The sequence below is a fragment of the Aphelocoma coerulescens genome, chromosome 4, assembly GCF_041296385.1.
Source record: "Aphelocoma coerulescens isolate FSJ_1873_10779 chromosome 4, UR_Acoe_1.0, whole genome shotgun sequence".
Taxonomy (NCBI): domain Eukaryota; kingdom Metazoa; phylum Chordata; class Aves; order Passeriformes; family Corvidae; genus Aphelocoma; species Aphelocoma coerulescens.
In genome coordinates, this window is record NC_091017.1 from 76,092,307 (window position 1) to 76,107,542 (window position 15,236).

Genomic DNA, 15,236 nt, shown 5'->3' on the forward strand with positions numbered 1-15,236 from the left:
TGAGCTTAAAATTTCATTTAAGATGACAGAGAAGGAAAGGGTATATTCAACTTTGCTCTTTCAAAGCTGTCAGTCTGTTGGATGGTCCTAGAAAGCCTCAACCTGCAAGAACTGGAGTTAAAAAGAAAAGATCAATAAGAAGAAATTATGCTGGCAGTATCAGGATTGATAATTATTTGAAAGATCTCCTCCTTGCCAGGAAAAGTGCAAACCAAAGGAAGAGAGGGACTTGGGCAACCTGCCCAACACAGAAGAAGTGAGGAGAACTGGAAAAGCTCTTTAGATCCCACAAAACACCGTCCATCACAACTTGGAGAGCCTGTCAGTGAAGTGCCAGGAGAAGGGGTTGTGAATTAATACCTCGTGCATAATTTACAGAATAATGTTAAATAAATACTTTTATGGCTTGCATATTCTAATGGATATTTCTTCCTAGGTCATGTGTATTTTTTTTGTGACTTGAATCATTTTTTTCAAGGACCATAACGTTAATGCAGGCTACTGAAATGAAAAAATTTTTTTAAAAAGCGTTGTTTTGCTCCACTTAATGATCAAACCTCTGCCTGCAACAAAATAACTGAGAAACCCCATCCTCACAAGGGGCTTATCCTCTTTTCCAGTCCTTTGTGCTCTGTGAATGGTGTCCAGGAGGAAGATGGGCATCAGATACCAACTGGGACATCATCAAAACGCAGACCAAGTGTAAAACCGAACAAATCCTGTTCTTACAGTGAGCCAGCACAAGAGGGTGGTAGAAGCATGTCCAGAGACGCTTCGGCTGTCATGGAAACATCTGCGGCTGGGGAGCTGCCGCTCCGATGGGCACCCATTGATTTGTACCTGTTGTTTGCAGGGCACCTGCGTCACAGGCACCGCTGAGCTCTTCATCAGCATTCCAGGTGGGAGACGAGGAGCCGGGAACCGGGATTCGCGAAGCACATGCTAAGCAGTCTCCTTCGGGAAGGAAAGGATGATGCTCTGTCTGAGTGGGGACCAGGGAGAGCAGACCAAAGAGCTGGGTAATGAATAAAAAGGAGAATAAGCACAGACAAGGTGTTACAGAAGGGATGCATCACTTGTAGGAGATGGATCACTTCCCTAAAATGAGGGCTGCCCGTTTCCAGCTGCAGGCTGGTTAGGAAGGATCTCCCTGGGATGCTCATCTATCACTAAATGACAGCTTGGGTGTTCTCTGCCACTGGAGCTGACAATACCCATGGTTCTTGCTCCATGACATCCAGCTGAAACCAGACTGGAACAAGACCAGGAATTCAAATGTCCCAGGTCACCCAGCCAGCTGCTGTTCCAGCTGGATCCCCTGAGCGCCTGTCCCCTGCTCCAGAAACCAGGGAGAACTTGCTTTTTAACATCTCCTACATCCCAGCTGCGCTGAGAGCCTTATTTTGAAATGCTGTCCAGTTCCCCTTGAAATTAAACATTGTCCTTTCAAATCCCAGTTGTGGTCACAAGATTTTTCCTGTAATGTAAATGGTGGGTGCTGTATCCCAGCGAGATAATTCTTGGATGTCCCAAAGGATGTCACATTGCCACTGGAGACAGAAACAACATTGAGTCACCACAAATTGTGTTGAATTTTAATATAGCAGACAGGGGGAGGTTTGGAGCTGGGATTAAAGTCTGTAGCCAGTGCCAATTTCCTAAAAAACCAAATTCTGCTTGATCCATGGAAGGAAAGGGTGGACCTCAGCTGGCAGAAGGGAACACAATCCCACTGCTGACAGCAGAACTCCGTGGTCCTGCACAGCCTGGGATCAGCCCATCACTCCTTCCCGCATCCCAAATCAGAAGAGCATTTAAAAATGCAGTTGTAATTTTCTACTTGAGAACTTTTTCCAGCTGGGTGCCTGTCTCAGTAGTTTTCTCTTCTCGACTTAAGCAGTAGAAGAACTGCAAATCGATTTTATCAGGATTTAATTAAATTTGTGCTGTGACCTGCAATGCAGTGTAACTCACACAAGTGAAATCTTGATTGCAGCAGGGCTGAGCATGGGCATGAGGGTTTGTTATTGGGACCTTCTTGCAATCAACAGGGCCCAGCCTGTCTTTCTAATTTATTCAGGATAGTCCTGAGCAAATGAAATTACTTCTCTGCCTGCAGCCTGTCTGCTTTAGCCTGAGCTTATGAGGCAGATTAAATATGTATTCAGAACCTCAAATAATCTGCACCAGCCTTAAAGCTGAGACTGGGATTTCCAAGGGAAGTTTTTCAGTGTAAGGAAAAATACCAACACTACTCTTCATGGCAGCATCTCCTTCCCCCGTGACAAATCAATGGATGTAAATTCTCTGGAACCTAGATTTTGATTTTGCAGTGAGAGCCATTGACTCCTGACTGTTTGCAACAGTAATTTGCTTCATTACCACCACTGCAGCATTTAGCAGACACTTAAAATGTCAAAATAGGGATTTTTTGATTTTTTTTTTAAATTGAATTTTATATTATGGCTGCATTCAGACATGACAGGCATCCAGTACAAGTCACCTTACTGTGAAAGCAGCAGTCAGTCTGATTGCAATGCCAAACTCACTGAATTCATGTCCTTATGCTTTTTTTCCATTTTTCAGAACTCAGTCCACCGCACAGTTGCCTGCACTTTCTTCAGGAGGAAGCTTCATTTCCAGAGGGGAAAAGAAGTTTCTAATCACCGTGCTCACCCGGGAGTGCAGAGGATATTTCCAATCACCTGAGCCACTGGAGACATTTGGCAACTTGAAAAGCAGGGCTGGTGCCCTGGGGTGGATTCCATAGTCTGTGGAAAGATAAGCAGAGTCCAGGATCTGGCTTTGCCAACCTGAACAGTTCTGTGATTCTATAAATTCATGTGGGACTCAGCTGCCCCTGGCTATCCACAGCTCACTGGAACTTTCATCAAGGGGTGGTGTTGTTGCAAAATTTAGTGCCAAAGTCAACACCAGGATTCATGAGGTCACTGGAGATGGATGGGCACCTACTGATAGGGAGATGGTTGTCTAATCCCAAAGCTTCTTCCATGGAGCACCTCTGGATATGTGACAGCTGCAGAGGGAACCTATAATGCATTACTGTCTAATGTAATTTATATTTCTGGTATCAACCAAAAAAAAACAAATATAAGAGTGAGAAACTCTAGAAATGAACATTAATACATTGCATGATTTAGTTCAATGATTTATTAATATTCACAAATACTTAAAAAAAATAGCCATGCTTTGTCTCATATAGATCATTGATTTCACTCTAATCCCTACAAAGCATTTGGAATTTCAACAGCATTCCAAGGGGAAAATATGATATTGGAAAGGTAAAAGACGTTTTGCAGAAGAGCTTTTACTCTTAGTCCCTGCTAATCAAAGAGAATCTGATTTGGAAGGGTGTCTATAAATTGGAAACTGGGAAGGAGGTTTGTATGGTTCTTAAAGCCAACGTTTTCAAATTGTAATGCTGTATTATCTGCTTCAATATGGCTTCCACTGCCCAGTTTGAGGCAATTCACTTTGAAACATTAGCTGAAATGCAGAAAGCCCAGTCCCAAGCATGGTTAATGAAGAATAAAAAATTCCACTGAATAATTCACAAACGTTTTATGTACTGAATAAGGAAAAACAATTTGTGCAGTGCAAAGTGAAACAAAAATGTTTGAAAGGTGTTGCCTGAGAAGTCCATAAAAACACCCTGTATTTATCCACAACCATGTAATTTAAGAGAATTTTTAATCAAAATAAAGCCTTACATCATTCTGTACATAAAGGCACTGAAAATTAAAATTATGCTGGGACATAAAACCTTACCTTGATGTTGGGATATTTGTAATCTATTCCCAGCTTGTCCCTAAATATTGGCGAATATTTAACGCCTTTGTGCTTTAGCATCTCTAATATGAAATCAAAACAATGTTGTTTCTGACTTGCCCATTTGAAATTTTATTTATCAATATGTTTAAAGGATTTCAGGATCTCCATATAGAAAAGCAAAGTATTGCCACTGTCACTGTGAAAACCTCTTGTTCTTTGCATAAATGTTTGCTGTATTCCATATATTTCCTGACAATGGATGTTTCCCATTTGTTGAGAATTACTGGTGTCACTGGTGTGGACTTGGGAAAGGCTGTCAGGCATCTGGCAAATTTCTGTGACAATTTTGGATCCAAAACCTGCTGCAACTCTGCATCTGTTACCTGTGGGACTGATTTAATATCATTCAGTCCCTTGATTATCAATATCATTTTACTTCCAGGGAGTTCCTGCTTCCCATGTTGTACACACTTAGGGCTGGAGCATTTTTTTACCCCAGAGATGAGCTTGTGTTAATGCTGCTCTTCATTTCCCTGCTGACTTTGGGTGTTGGAGCTGCTGCTTCTCATTTCTTCGTTAAAACAAGAGCTGAGCAGAGCCATAACAGTTCTAAATGCATTAATACTCTTGATGTATTAATACTCTTGATGTATTAGTGCTCTTGATGTATTAATCTGCTGGGAAAGTGATTTCGACCAAGGACAGAAGGAATTCTTGTCTTGTTCCCACATAATTGAAACAGTTTTCTAGGATTATGCCTTGTGTTTGGCACTTGTGAGTGCTGTGCCCAGTTTTGGGCTCTCCAATGCAAGGAAGAGTGGTGAACATGGTGGAGAATAGAAAAAAACAAGGAAAGGTGGTAGGAATATGCTGGGCTTATATTTAAAAGGGGGAGCAGAGGGTGGATCACTCAACACACAGAGGTCTTGCTCAATCCAACCTGTTCTGTGATGCTGTGATTTTGTCACCAGGAAAACAAAAAAAGGCGAAGGTTTAGCATCATCAAATAAAATCACAGAATCAAATAATTTTTTGAGCTGAAAAAAATCTGCAAGTTCAAGTCTGACTCAGCACTGCCAAGGCCACCACTAAACTGTGCCCTCAAGTGACACATTTCACAGGGTTTTAAATCCCTCCAGGGATGGAGACTCCACCACTGCCCTGGCCACTCTGTTCTGGTGCTTGACAATCCTTCCTACAAAGAAATTTTCCCAAATATCCATTCTAAGCCTCCCTGACACAGTTTGAGGCTGTTTCATGTTGTCCTGTCTCTTGTTCCCTGGGAGCAGTGTCTGATCCCCACCCCCGGCTGCCCCCTCCTGTCAGGGACTTGTGCAGAGCCACCAGGTCCCCCCTGAGCCTCCTTTGCTCCAGGCTGAGCCCCTTTCCCAGCTCCCTCAGCCGCTCCTGGTGCTCCAGACCCTTCCCCATCTCCATCCCCTTCTCTGGACACACTCCAGCCCTTCAATGTCTGTCTTGTCATGAGGGACCCAAAGCTGACCCCAGGATTTGAGGTGTGGCCTCAGCAGTGCCCAGCACAGGGGATGGACACTGCTCTGGTCAGCAGGTGAGAACAGCTGCAGGTTTTTTGTGCAGCTCCATCTTTATCTGTGACAATAAAACCACCTATTTTGTGTCCCAATTTCAACAACTTCAGTGTTCAAGCACACCAATCTCTGTCTGTATTGACATTCTTCCACCTCACATTTGCTGGCTGACCACCACTTGAATTTGGGGAAGTAATCAAAGCACAATGAAGTAAAGGTCATGTACATTTAGCATTACTGTGACTATGATATTCCTATAATATTCAAGCTGGCCCTGCCCAATGGAACAGTCCCACCTCTGGTTTCCAGGAGCACTGCCACTCTTTCTGCACATCTGGAAATTTGTAGCCCAGCCTGCCTCATCTCCAGGTTCAGAAGTCATCTGTTCCTCACCTCTAGCCCCTACACACCTCCACCAACATCCCCTGGGAACTTCTTTCCTGTCCTGCCATGTTCTTCAAAAACTGCCCAAGACCTCTTTCTGCTGGAAGTGGGAAGGAAGTTGCTGCAGACACCACAGCTCATCAAATCCACCTCAGGCCCCACTCACCAAACTATTGCACACATTAGGGAAAGGGGGATCAGGAAATAAAAGCAATACCTGCCCCATCAAACCACTTCTCATCCATCTTTGGGATGTGCCAGCATCAACCTCCCTGGCTGCAGGATCGCTGGTGGACGAATGAGATGAGAACTGGAAAGGTGAGAATAGGGAATTTCTCTGCCAGGATACAACTTGTTCCTACCTCTTAGCCAGAGAAGAGTGGATTCAGAAATACCTAAGGGAACTCTCTATAAACTAAATAAGTTCATTACACTGCAGTCAGTGTGAAAAGCTCTCCAAGAGTCACCAGGTAAATGAGCTGAGGCAGACTGGCTCACCAGCATGGCTGTGCTCTCACCATCCTCATATTGCTGTCCTGGATATTGCACAGCAGGGATACACCCAGCTGTACTCCATGAAAATGGCTTCAATTCAATCCAAAGATCCCACACCCAGCACTGCACCGAGTTTCAAGGCAGTTTTTTTCCCTCCATCTATGTTGTTTTTATCAATTTATCAGAGGTTAGCACAAGAAAGGACTTTTCTTGAAAACACAGCTTCTGAACAAGGCATGTGAAATAAATGGACAGGCATTGGGAATTCGGATCAATAAGGAGCTCGGTAGAATACAAGGGATAGGGAAAAGAAATTTGTCTCTGTTCTGCTGTAGATCAGGGGAGTAAGATATTGATTTTTCCTCTCAGCACAGTATTGACCTGAGAGGGAACGTGGTGACAGGGTGCAGTGGGGCTCAGACCTCTCTTTGTATGACATGCAATTTCAAGTGGGCTATGGAATATGAATGGGAAAGTGGGCAATGACCGCTAAAAAAAAAAAAAAAAAGAATCCACAATGGAAACATGTCTGGTAACAAATGCCACTGCTCCAGAGCATCGCTCATCCATCTGAGCAACATCCTCCTCCAGAACTAATCCTGCAATTACATGAATGTTTGCTTAACTAAACACAAAACGCCTCTCGAGTGGAGCAGAGGATTCCTGGGCTTATACTTTCAGCAAAGAGAGAAAGTGAAGCAACTTGGCCAAGCGCAATAATCTTCTGATGGATACATTCAGCAAACAATAGGCTTCTGCTTGGTGTTTGCTGTCAGCCTCAGGGGCACCAGCTCTGCAGGGCTGAGGCTTCAGGCTGCATCATTAAGATAAAATAAACTCAGCTGTGGCTTCTTACATCCCTCGTCTTCCTTAATGTTGGAATACTGAGTGGAGCAGATAAACTGCTAAGAAGCTGCCTCTTTGAAGACTTTCTAGTGCCAGGAGGCCCCAAAAGACTGCAGGAGAAAAGAGTTGTAGGTGGGAGACAAGAAACAGGTAATTTAACTCATGAGGAGGCAGATCACAGGGAAGGAACTAACATGGGATGGCAGAAGTAAACCACTCGTGTTTTTCATGGCAATAGCTACTGCATTTTTAACACTTTCTATAAATATATTCACCTGTTAATCATAAAGAAATAATCTTCTCATACTTTTATCTTTTTCCTACCAAAGCAAGTTTTGGCACAACTTTGAAACGCTGCTCTCATTCCTCCCCAAGGTTTGTGGTGTGTTATGTTCATTTTCCATTGGAAAACATGGGGAAAATCTACCCCAAAAAGGGATAGATTTGCATTTCTAAATGCCACCAATAAAACGGGACAAACACTTGCTGTGTCAAACAGGGGGGAAAAACGAAAAGATCATAATTTATTCCTGTTTTGTGGAAGCCTCAGGGGAAGATGAAGCAGTTTAAGGGTGAAATATATGCACAGCCATCTTCAAAACAGGAGTCAAATCTCTTCTCTCTGGTAGGACTCTCTAGACAGAATTTTTACCACATGGAATCATTACTGTTGAAAAGACCTTTGGGATCATCAAGTCCAAGTGTCAGTTTAGCACCACCACCAAATATCCCCTGGGTTTCTTTCTAGGTGTAAGTGTTGTGTTCAGGCTCAGGCAGAAAGGTTTTCCTTTGTCCAGCTTTTATCTGCTCTTCAAGGAACCTCCTGAGTGCGTCAGATCTCAAGCTAAGGCAGAGATTGTTTCTTGTGTCTGAGGAAATGTCATTTAGGGTCTCTCCACCTTGAACATGGTACATTTGCTCTCCATCAGAGACCACATCAGTGCTTGCTGAGAGATCCTTTCCTGGGCTTTTGCCTTTTTTGGATTGTACTGCCAATATCTCCTATCTTGGGCAGAGGGGTAAAGGGTGGTTTGAGAGGGCTCATCCATCTTGGTGGTTTATAATCAGTCACTAATCTTTAGAAAAGCTGATCTTTAACCCCCCTCAAATAATTGTTAGAGCCAGACAGGATTAATAATTTCTAATTAAGCAAGATTAGCATATAAAATGGGATATTGAGATTTTATACGACACTGTGTATTAGCATATGAGAAATACTCATTGAATCCATGCAGGAACAAACTGTAGAATTTTTTCAGAGTTGGCTAAAAAAATCAGGAAGATCCTTGTGTGGTCTTTGATCAAGGTCAGTGCCTATAAAATTCTGATTATCTGAAGATGGGGAACTTTTAGTTCCATAGGTCCTAATTCTACCAACTACCTTTGGTTAGAACTTCTGAGAAGGGAAGAAGAGATTCCTCTTCCCTTAACAGTTTGGGAATTAATAAACATAGTGGGAAAATGCATTATTTGACCTAAAGCAAGTTTAGAAAGTCAGTTGTCCTACAAAACAAACCTCAGTCTAGCACATATTACAAATATTAGGATTAAGTCCTATCCAGCATGTGAAGTTTTGATATACCTATTAAAGCAAGACTCTACTTTTTCCCCACTCTAGTTGCAATCTATAATCAATGTAAAGGTTTATAGACTTATTTCTTAAATATATGGAGGAGACTTCACAAATCTGAGTTAGGAAATTCCCTACCCACTAATAAGGAATGCAGCCTGATAGATTTTCCCATGAGAGACAGAGTGAAAAACTATCTTTCATTGTGACCCTTATTTATTACTGTCTGAATATATTTGACATATTGTATGAAATAATCATGCTTGAAGAGTCTTAAAGACTTTGAGAAAATGGGCAAAAATGGGATTTTTTTGGTTGTGTTTGTGAATGAGGGCCCAGCATTCATTCAGCTCAGAAATTAGATCACAGCTCTTCATTCCCTCCCTGAGCTTGCTGAGAAAACGAAACCCAGGAATCTCCAACACCTCGATTGCTTCTTCACTGAGTGCCACAAAACTACTTTTATTTTCTTTTTTTTAGACCAATAAAGACAAAATGCAATGTGCCTGAAAACTTTGACACAAAAGAGGCTGTTAGAAAAGACAGTTAAAATGCCACTTGTCTCTAAACAGGCCTGGTGGGAAAGGAAAAAGGAGTGTTTTCAGATGTTTCCAGGTGTGTACATATGGAAGCCTCCCATTAGTGTGGATGTTTCCCAGAATTGCTCCTGCAGCAGTTAAAGACTTTGATGTAAGCTGAAGGAGTGATAATTTGGGGTAAAAACATTGCTGATCCAAAACCTGACAACTTCTCATCATCTTTGGCTGATCATAGAAACTTTAGTCTTTCCTTAGTCAAAATCATGGAGTTTAAAACTCGTTTTTTTATATAGATGCAGACACAAGAGCCTGCCCCTCTTTTTTAGTGGATTAGACTTCAAATTTTAGTCAAGCTAAGTAGTTTTTTTATGTTAAACTGGGCAGGTGCACCATTTTAAAGCACAAAATCCATACTGCAGCTGGGCTTTTATGTGCTGTTTTTCATTCCCCACCTTCAAAAATCTGTCAGGTGAGCTTGACCTCAAGTTTAATTGCCAGCTGTAGACACAAAATGCACATTGCTTTTTATTGCAGTTTAGTTTAAAGTACCTGGGTATTAAATTCCAGTGGAAATCTGAGACATGGCTCATAAAATGTCATGAAACACCTTTTATACCCAAGTGCCAGTTGCTATCCATCTAACGTGACAGCCTCTTCCCAAAGGGGTTCTGCAAGGAAAAGATAACCATGCAGCCAGGAAAGGTTCTTTAATACACAAACATTTATTTAAATGTGGCTGTTGTTATTAATCCAGTTATTAATTGATCTTGTGGGTGGCATCCCTGCGCATGGCATGGGGTGGAATCCAGATGATGTTTGAGGTCCCTTCCAACCCAAAACGTTCTGTGATTCTGTGATTAATGTGGGAGCTTCCTAAATTTTCCTACGAGAAGCTTTTTCCTACAGTTTTTATGTCAGCTTGGTAATTGTGGAATTCTATTTCCCAAAATATTAATAATTTTGTTAAGAAGATTTAAAAAAAAAAAAATTATGGTACTTGGTAATATTTTCCTTTATAAATTCTTACAACTCAGTGACTCATTCCTATAAATTATATTACTCAGTTTTCATTAAATCTTTGTGTTTTATGAGAAAATTATTCTGCTTTTTAGTTCACTGTTTCCACCTCTTCTGTCTTAGCAACACCAGAAAGCTGAAACACTGTGATATAGGAATCAGGACATTATATTAACCTGCCTCACATATTCTCTCAGTTTTAAAGAAGTCTTCATATTTCTCTTCTCAGCCTTTTGTTACCCAAACCTCAAAGTGAAGGCTCTCAGCAGTGTCAAATTGGTATCTGGGACATCTAAGGAAAACATATGGAAGAAGTAATGAGGTTTGGGAGCTGTGCACATTTTATCCCATTTAACTTCACCCCTAGGACTGAAATTTTATGGATTCATCTGGGTCCTATTTTGAGTCCCAGAATTAGGCCAATACAGTTTTTAAGCACATCCTTCAGAGCAGCCCTCTCAGAAATACTCCTCTTTTCTCCAGATCAGCATAAGACACATCTTTAAAGAGAACAAAAACACTTCAAAATTCTGTTTTGAGCTGATTCATCTGTGATTTCTCAGTGACAATCTGCCTCACAAAGTTTGGGCGCTTCTCCGCCGAGTTCTGCACGAGATCCGTGTGCTGCCAGTTTCCTGCAATTGTCTCTGCTCCCAAGGGCTGCTACAGCTGCCTCTGTTCATCCAAATGATGAAGAGGAACATCCTGAAGTCAAGGTATTCTCATTCATTTCAACAGACCTTGGATCAGGTCTTGATGGTTCCTGAACAAAGGGGAACATAAAGAAAGCAGCCTTGTGCAAAGATATTTGTGTAGGGGAAGAGGGAAGACAGAGACACAGAGAAGAGGAAAACAACCTCATCTTTAGTAGGGTTAAAAGATGAACTTTTGAAACTTTCCTGACTTCTCTGAGTTTTTGTCAAAATCCTTTCAGGTATGTGCTTGAATATGTTGCAGCTGAAAAACTGCTATTGCCTGACCCCATCAAGACCTCTGCTGAGTTCTTGTCATGTTTAAGAAACTCTGCTTCGAAATATCCTCAGTAACAAGCCTGATAGTATTTGGAAATAATTGGGCTCCATGTTGCCTTTTACTTTTTCCTAAAAGCCCATTTAGTTTTCTCTTTATTTTACTTCTTATCAGTGTGCATTCCTGGCTGTCCTGAATCACAACAGAAACTGGGTTTTTTTTCAATCCTACCTACATATAAATTCTGCTATTGCAAGAGAGTATTCTATTACTTTATCCCACAGCCATAGGGAGGAGGAGAGAGATCCAACAGGCAGGAATTGTGCAGAAAGATTGATTTATTTAATTATTTTACAAACTTTTTTATAGACTTTTGTCTCCATAGTCTAATTGGACAAAGGATCAGCCACCCCCTGGGTGCATTGGCTAGAAATCCTAAACATCCATTGCCAAAATATTTTTCTACTGTACCATAAACATAGTTCTACAAGATTGTAGGTGTTCATAGTTTATAGAACTTCTGCTAATCTCTTCATGAGAGAGAAAAGTATCCCACGGGCTTAGAAAGAAGCAAGAAAATTTCTTGCTAGCAGCAATATTGTATCCACAGTATTCTATGAAAAAGTCATTGGAAAAATCATCTGAGAGACACCTCAAATGTTATCCCACTCATAGAATCACCAATGGTTTGGATGGGAAAAGACATTAAAGACCATCCACTTCCAACCCTGCCATGGGCAGGGACACCTTCCACTAGCCCAGGTTGCTCCAAGCCCCGTCCAACCTGGCCCTGGACACTTCCAGGGATCCAGGGGCAGCCACAGCTTCTCTGGGCAACCTGTGCCAGGGCCTCCCCACCCTCTGCATAAAGAATTTATCTTAAGTTCTACCTCATTTCTTGACTAAGTTTATGACATCATGAGTTTTGTTTTTCATGTATAAAATGTTACTTCCCATTTGGAAAAGGGGAAAAGTTTGGCAAGCAAAGTCTGAAGAAAAGTGCTTGTTCCACTTTTCCCCCGCCCAGTATAGCGCTGAGTATTGCTGCTCCCAGGAGCGTTCCCCTTAAAAGTCAAGACAAAGGTGGATAAAATAACTGATGGGAGAACCCTAAAATAATGTGGAGGATAATTTCTGCAGGGGCCTTCCACCCACAGTAGCTCATTCCCCACAGACCTGTTCCTCATCAGAGGGATGGGCATCCAACAGGTTTTCCAAGGCACTGGAGAATCCAAACCTGACAGATCCATGCTCCCTGTTATGCAGCTGTTTACTTTACTTAGAGCTAGAACCAGCCCTCTGAAATAACAGCTTGTAGCTTAACCCCAATGTCATAAGAGCAAAAAACCTTCAAAGAGTTGAATGGGATTGGAGTTGACATTATTTCTTCCCACATAGCAATGGACTCCTGTTGTAAATTATCAATCACAGCAGTGGAGGAGACCAGCCTGACAAACCAGACTTTCCTCTTGTTTTTCCTCCAGCTGCCCCAGCACTGTTTTTGCAATGGTTACAGGGAATTGTTTTCTTACCATTTCCAGCAGAAAGGACAGGCTGGTGTTGTTCTACATCATTAATACCACCCCTGCCCCTGTCAGGGTGTGCTGTGCAAAATGAACCTTCCCTTAGCCTGGAGTTGGAGGATGTAGGTTTACTCACATTTTAGCCTACAAAAGAGGGGCTGGGTTTTATCTAAAGCCATTCCATAATGCCCTAAATTCTTTCCCACAATGGTTGTGTTTCCAACTGCAGCTCTCCATCCCCAGAGCAGCCTGCATGACTGTACCCAACACGGACAGTGGGATTTCACTGGGAGACAGGAGAATGACACAGGAGCTGAGATAGGCCTTGCATCCCTATTCCAGATTTTCCACTTTGTATATGTCATGCACAGCTGGGAAGGGTTTTTTATATGGATCTGCAATGTGTAGGTGAATTGGGGATTCCTTAGGCTTGCTAGCAAAGCTGAAAGGAATTCAGTCTATTAGAGACTTCATTCTGAAAATCAAATACCTAACTCTCATTTTTGAATGGTATAAAAATAGTTAAAATAAACAGAATTTTGTGAAGAAATGCCTAATTTTGGGGTGCTTGGAAACAAGTAGAAGTTCATTGAGATATTAAAATCCTTTAAATGACACGGGTTTCTTTCCTTTTCCCTCCTTCCTTATTTTGTGCTTTCTTTCTGACTTTATTTCTTTTTCTTCTGGTTCAAGACCTTCACAATTTATGTAAGTCACTATAGAAATTCATTTCAGATGACTTGTTCTGTGTGCTGGTGGAGTTTGCCAAGGATTTCTGGTGAGCAGATTTGTGGGTGTCTCTGGGTGTGTGGAAAAGGGAAGGGAGAGTTTTGCATTGCAGACAGTGCAAGCAGGACCAAGCCAGACCTGTGATTTGCATAAAGAAAAAAAAAAAAAAAACAGTGTAAAGGAAATATCTGCTCTTCTGAGTGCAAAAATATAGTGAAGAAAATGCAGGAAATTTTCTTTGTTGGGACTGTGGATGAGACTGGAAACTTACCCTAGGCTCTAACTGATGCTTAACAAATTAGCCCAGGGTTTCTTTAAAAAATTGCTCTGAATTACACAAATTTATAGCACCATGCCAGTTAGAATTACCAAAGCTGTGCCACATTTCCCTAAGAGTTAAGTTTCACCCCCCTTTCCCCAAAGAATAAACTGAAGGCTAATTATGCTGGGTGACTTGAGGGTTGGAACAAGATGATCTTTAAGGTTCCTTTCAGCCCAAACTTTCTGTGATTCTATGATTTTATAACTTGGGTAGAAAAACATGCAGTTTAGGAATGAAACCCCATGAATGCCATGACCCATGCAATAACCAATAATTAATATTTAAGATGATGAAGGAGGAAAAAAATAATGACTTTATCCCAATGTACAAGCCTGTCTGTATGTGCACTGTAAATATTTATCCCAATATGACTGGCTTTCCATCAGGATAGGTCTTACTTAGCAGAAGGAAGAAGATAGGATTAATGTTTATACTCACATTCATTGAAAGAGCCTCCACCATCTGTGAAATTAATGTGACAAAACAACATTTTCACATGTCATTTAATTTCTTTTCTGTTTTTTTAAAAAAGTAGTCTAATTAAAGAAAAGATTATGAAGGAGAAGAGCAGGAGGGGAAGAAATCTCAATGCAGAACTTGAAAGCACCATATTGCAATTTGGGATTAGAAGAGGGAAAGATGAATTTGCATCTTGATGCCTTTCATATTTATTCAGTTAGAAAAGTGCTTATTGAATGCTTAAGGCACAGAATGTTACAAACATGATCAGAATTTCAGCCACTCAAAATAACCAACAAAAACATGCTCTCTCCTTAAATGGAGGAAGTTCAAAAGCCAGAGGCCCCCAGGTCAAATGCTAGAGATGTCCAAAAAGCACCAAAATCTGTTTTGTAATCCTTCTCTCTGTGACAGTGACAGGACCCAGGGAATGGCTGGAGCTGGGGCAGGGGAGGTTTAGGTTGGATATCAGGGAAAGGTTCTTCCCCCAGAGGGTGCTGGGCACTGCCCAGGCTCCCCAGGGAATGGCCCTGGCCCCGAGGCTGCCAGAGCTCCAGGAGCTCCGGGAGCATTTGGACAGTGCTCTCAGGGATGCCCAGGGTGGGATTGTTGGGGTGGCTGGGCACGGCCAGGACTCGATGATCTTTGTGGGTCCCTTTCAACTTGGGATATTTTATGATTCTAGCAAATGTTTATTTTCCAAAATGACTTTAACACATGCCCTTAGTTAAATGTATTGAAGCTGAAAATTAATGTGTTGCTAGAATAAAGTCTTTGGTTTCTCCAATTGGACAACTGAATCAGAAAAGGAAAATCAGAAAAGTTGATATAAAATATAAGGAAAAACTAACCAGAGCCACAAAAATCTGTTCTTGGCAGCTCTAAAGTTCATAAGTCACAAGTGAAAAACAAGAGAAGTTTCCATCGTGCTTCAACATAAAGTGGGAATTGTCAACAGTCAGTGCCAAGAGGTCACAATGTTTAATGTCTTTTTTGCTTCAGCCTTCACTAAAATAATTAGCCTTGGTCAGATACACTGATAAA

At 41.6% G+C, this 15,236-nt stretch overlaps 1 long non-coding RNA gene across 1 annotated transcript; it reads left to right on the plus strand.

The window, feature by feature from the left end:
* Nucleotides 1-7,116: 7,116 nt before the first annotated feature.
* Nucleotides 7,117-11,231, plus strand: LOC138109193 (uncharacterized). Its single transcript, XR_011150353.1, has 3 exons — nt 7,117-7,214; nt 10,420-10,512; nt 10,674-11,231. It is a non-coding gene; the product is annotated as an uncharacterized lncRNA (long non-coding RNA).
* Nucleotides 11,232-15,236: the final 4,005 nt, after the last annotated feature.